This window comes from Eutrigla gurnardus, assembly GCF_963514095.1.
Source record: "Eutrigla gurnardus genome assembly, chromosome: 3".
NCBI classification, from domain to species: Eukaryota; Metazoa; Chordata; class Actinopteri; order Perciformes; family Triglidae; genus Eutrigla; species Eutrigla gurnardus.
Window position 1 is genome coordinate 28,039,600 of NC_139917.1, and position 6,000 is coordinate 28,045,599.

Genomic DNA, 6,000 nt, shown 5'->3' on the forward strand with positions numbered 1-6,000 from the left:
GGCGTAATTTTATACCCGAAAGTCAAGCCTTTTTTTTTTTTTTGCTTCATGCACCACTGAGCAACTTTCATAAGAAAGAATGGGGTGCCGCCTCCAACGCTGGGGAACAGCTAGACCGCCTTACATCTAGACCACTACTTTAAAGTTTGAGACTTGCCTTCCACTGTCGGTAATCACACTTCTTTTTTTTAAGTGCACTTGAAACCCTTGCTTGATTTGGTTCATTGTTTCAGGCAGATGTGTTGTGCATTTAATGCAGGGTTACAGTATATTTACCAGAGTTTGAGATATTTTACATTAGCTGGTTCAATATATGTGTGAGTTAATGTGAAAGAGGAGGAATGAGTCTCCTTCTCATACCACCACCAGAGGGCAGGGTCTTCTGAGGTAGGGATATGGGGCCTCTGTGGACTGGTACTCTTTTCATGGATGGTTGGTTTTTGTTGTAGTGTTGCACTGTAGCATGAGGCTCCTCCTCAGCTCTCTGAAGACTTCTAGAACGGTTTCTTGAAATCAGGAAGATGAAATACAATTTAAAGTCAGGCTTATTGTGTATCACAAAAGTATGTCTAACTTACGTTTTCCTCTTCTTCCTCTTCATATTCTCCCCCATCGTAAAACTGCACTGCCACCTCATCACCCTTCTCTGACACCTGAGAGGGAGATTATACTTTATTAATGTTGCTATGAACATTATTACATCCAAAATGAAAATACGCCTTGTAATAGGGATGGAACGATCTCACTATCATGGCAGAGAAGTGATAAATGGAGCCCATTTAAAATAAAAAAAAGAAGATACAGGAAGTATAGTATAATAAAAACAGACTTGCATAACGTTGCCATTTGTTCAAATTGATTTATTGTCTATTTATGCAGGGAAACCAATATTCAACAGAAGATGCTTAGTCACCCATAATTACTACGTGTTTATAATCAAAGGTCACTAATATGAAAGCAGAGGATTTAGAGTTAATCACAGTAGTATTACATACAATCCCTCGCTGTTTCATTTAAAGTAACATGACTTTATGTTTACACCATGTATGGATCAGAGTTTTAAAACTGAATTCATATTTTCTGTGATTTTAAAGACATACATTTCATAGACTTTCAGTATAAAGGCACAGAAGTGTATTTGATCTAAAAAGGTGCACTCGGTAGAGGGCGGATCTCCACCAGGTGTGTCTACAACAACCACTGCTGTAACGTTCCAAAGAATACAACCTACAATCAGCGCTGGACTGGGAACATAATTCAGACAAGGGACTCTGATGTCAGTCCAATCCACACAACAGACCACATACTGGTACAATTTCTGTGTCCGCCAGCAAAATGGCTTCTCCCGCTGTTCCCTCTCAGCGCCACCTTTTCACATTGTTTAATTCTCTCTTCCATCTGCACCGTCCAGTTTTTCATGCATGCTTGGCCACACGCCCTCCACACGCTGAATTGACATTGTATTGATGCATATATGCATGTGAGGCCAGTCCGTGATGACAGGCAGAGATAATACCACCACATTAACGCAGGCAGGGGGCTGAGGGCGGTGATATCTGCCTTGTGTCATGTTTTAGATACTACATTTTGCATTTTTAACACCTAGGCTGCAAGTGTATGGCAGGTGTTTTTCATTTGCAAGTCCCAACAGATACGCTTTCAATGTGATCTTTTCAGGTGCTGCCGGTTCTGTGCATGACTCCGCTCCATCTCACGGCCGTAACTGCAACTTTCGCATGCTTATTTAGGTTTCAAGTCTATTTGATCGACAACATGCGTGTCAACGTGAGGTTTGTGTCCAACAAAAAGGCACACAGCTGCCTGATCACTTGTGGCCCCTATTGGCCGGTGAGGAGACAGCAGTCAATCAATGGCGGAATCAAAGAGGCAATAAATGGTGTTTTGAGAAGGTGTGAGCCACCGCGATCACCAGAGGTCCTTGAGCAGGCAGCCATAAATGAGCACCCAAATTATGAATCACTTTTTCATTTAAGTAGTTTGATTTCTTCTGTTTCTCTGCTCTGCTATTTGTGTGAGTGAAGACGGAGGATTTGAATGTGCTTATTGGTTGAACACCACGTCCCATTGGACGAGCTGTTTTCCAGCGATATCATGAGATGCATCTCTGGGAGGGGCCAACTCTTGACAGCTTCGCTAAACTCTTAAACCACCAAAATATAGGTGTTATGTTTGTATCTGAAATAAGCGGTAGGAGAGAGGTCATGGATGGAAAGACCATGTCACTTCATGTCTGTCAGAATTTCTTTGGTAAAAACAGAAAATGTATACATATTCAGTGATGAGACACGAGGAGAGGAGAATGTGGACCACAGAGGTGAATAAAAGGAGATAAATAGATGGAAAGAGACACGGGAAAGACAGTAGGTGAAATGGATGACTGACAGTTTTATTTGCACACAGAAAAATAGTTTCCACCATTTCTGTTCAGTTGAGAACACGTTGAGAAGAACGCCACGATATCAGGATTTTATTTTGCTTAATGGATGTATTTGTGACGCTGGCGGTGAGCCTGTGTGTGATTAGCTCTCACTATGCTTTTCTCCTGTGTGAGATCATCACTGTGTCACACACACTTTCTCTCTATGTGAATGTGTGTGTGTGTGTGTGTGTGTTTCTATGTGTGTGTGCTTGATAAGTGTGTTGACTTTGTGTCTCTGCTATCTTAAATGGCATCTTCGTTTTCGTACCCTTCATTACTGTGTGTGTGTGTGTGTGTGTGTGTGTGTGTGTACGTGTGTGTGTGTGTGTGTGTGTGTGTGTGTGATTGTAATGAGGGAAACTGCCATTTGGGAAAACCAATTACCACAGGTAAATAACATAACCCCTTGCTCTAAGATTTAGCCAAACAATGAATTTATAAAGAGGAAAAAACACCTTTTACACAGTTGTCCACACACACACACACACACACACACACACACACACACACACACACACACACACACACACTCTGCATTGCCTCACATTCATTCATTACCCTTCCCAGAATCTTAAATTTTCCTTGTAAAATTAACCTCAAGCCGTATGTCTTTATCTCTAAAATCATCTTTTTTTTCTCTGAGGATCAGCACAGATTGTCTGCTAGAATGTTACCTCAAATGTCCTCGCAAGTTTAGATAAACCCCAACGCGTGCACATTTGCACACATTTCCCCCCCGGGACCGAGTGTAATTATGAGTTTGGCCTGGAATAGTGTGATAACTAATAAAACCCAGATTTCTGGGGAAAATAAGGAAGAGAAAATTAAAGTGTTGGAGTGTACAAATCCTAATTAAAATAACGCAGTGTTTATGGTGTGCAGGACACACAGAGAGAGGGGGGGAGGAAGAGGGGGAGCCGGGGATGAAGAAGTATTGGCATTAGAGCAGGGAGGGAGAGGGGAGGGACACAGTGGGTGGCGAGGGAGGGTTATCATATTTTCACAGGAATTTGCTCATTTAAAATCTTCATTAGGCGCTCCCTCGCTTTATATTTGTTCTCGGCTCCTCCATCACGCCACAGCAGCCTGTAGTCCTCTGCTGGGTGCAGCGATATACTCCGTGTGTGTGTGTGTGTGTGTGTGTGTGTGTGTGTGTGTGTGTGTGTGTGTGTGTGTGTGTGTGTGTGTGTGTGTGTGTGTGTGTGTGTGTGTGTGTGTGTGTGTGTGTGTGTGTGTGTGTGTGTGTGTGTGTGTGTGTGTGTGTGTGTGTGCGTGTGTGTGTGTGTAGGGGTGTGTATGTGTGTATGGAGGGTGTGTGTGTGTGTGTGTGTGTGACACAGCGAACAAAGCCTTCATGTCCAAGTACGTGTGCATGCTGACTCCTGATTATCCTTTGAGTTTATTAATTACAACTCTTTGTCATTCATCCAGGTTCTATCCGTCTCCACAGAACACTCTTCCCTCCCATCGTTTTCTTTATTTCTATTACGTTTCTGTCTCCCCTCCTCTTCCTCCTCACCCTCCTCCTCCCTCCTCTCTCACTAGAAGAGCAAACACCGGGTTTTGCATCAGAGAACAAAAGACTTTTAATGCCTGAACAAATAATTTGCTCTTCGCCACACTCTTATCTCTTACAGCTGTCACTCCGAGACGAGCCTGTTGATTTGATCGTCTTCTCGTTAAATAGGCCTGTCTGCCTTTAATCGTTTAACACACATAGGCAGAGGAAGATCTTAATCTGACTAATCCTGGATTACAACTCGGATATCAGATGCTGTATGTGAGCGTGTGTTTGTCTGATATTTGAATGACTGTGTGTGTGTGGATCTTTTCGGTCTCTTATTTTTTAGTTGGATGCGTATTATTTCCACAAAGTAGTTAGTCATCCTGTGGGGTCCACAGCAAATAATACAAATGTACAGTATAATATATTTTAAATCAAGTCAACTCTCGGTGTCGGCAATCACCCGCGGTTACGAGTCAAACTAAAATATTTAAATGATATTCGGGTCATTTGCGGGCGGGTCAGTTAAAATAATATATAAGCATATTAGCCAAATATAACCTAAGGTTCATGTAGATATTTAAGTTTTTTTGTAAAACATGATTGGTTGAATACATCTAATCTCTAAAGAAGATGCAGCACGTGCAGGAATAGTAAGCAGGTCGGGTATCAATTTGTCTTTATAAATGTCTGCGGTTCCAGTCGTGCTCGGGTTAAATGACAGCATAGTGTGAGATCGGGGTCACTTGTGAAGTGACCCCCACATCGCTGCTCCTCCTTGCCTTTGTTGGAGCACTGCTGCACTGCTTTGCCCATTACCTCAACCACCTGACCGCCACTTTTATCCTGTATTGTTAGTAGTTTAAAATCACAGAGCACCTTTTTAAGAAAGTTTGAAAATGTTTTTCAAATTCGACATTAGACCCAGGATATGTTTTTACATTAAAGCCCCAGGCTGCAGCAACCAATTAAAGTCAGTCGTATCACCTGCGATAATTACCTCATCAATAATTAATTAAAGATCCTTAAAATAAAAAAGAGATCTCAGAAGATCTCATTTTATCTGTTTTTTTTGACGATACAAATAATAATGTAAATGAATCAGTTTAAGTTTCAGTGACTTTCTACATTTGATCTTCCTTAAGTTGCATATTCCAAACAGAAGAAGCTCCACAGAGGACAGTTTGCCACCACAGTACCTGAATATATTATACAAATGGAATAAATCAGTGTATACTGATTTTTCATGAAGAGGTGGGGTGTGTTTTTCCAAATTATATTATGCATAAATAACAGAATTTATGCAAATTTCAATTTCGACCCTACCATTAGCCGTGAAAGTTGTTCTCATACACAGAAAGAACAGTGAATAATTGAGTATAGCTGATGGATCTCGCGTCTGTATGCGTGCAGGTGTGTGTTTTACTCTCTAAACACTAATATGTCATGTAGCAGTATGTTTGTATGGATGCAATGTGATGGTATTTGTTTTCATTAACAGCTCCGACATTTTCATTTTTGAGAGAGCTGAACAAATCAGTTTTCCTTTTTCCTCTCTGACAGCCTAATATTCCTCTTTAATAACACTTCTAAAAGCAGTTATTGTGCATTGTGGAAGTATTCGCAGTATGTGTGTGTGTTTGTGTGTGTGTGTGTTTGTGTGGAACTGTGTGCCACATGTATGACCTCTTTACCCAGACTTCAGCTTCCCTGCATGACTGAACACACACAATGTCGCTGCCCGAGTAACCCGTGACAACCAAAACACACCCGTCCCTGACCCACATGGCACACATTGTCTCGGATGATGGAAAGTGAAAGTATGTGAGACCCCGAGAGACAGAATTGTATTTTTGATTAAACTTCAAAAATGTATTCAGTCATAACTAAAATGCATAATATATATTCAAGTAGGGAAATAAGCGTGCAACAGCCACTTTTTACCCTTTACAGAGGAAAAGTGCAAACAAAGGGCCTCTTTCCACCCCTCTTTATTGCCCGTCCTCAGCTTTAGGATCATCAGGTTGATCTTGATCCCAATTTGCCTACTCATAAT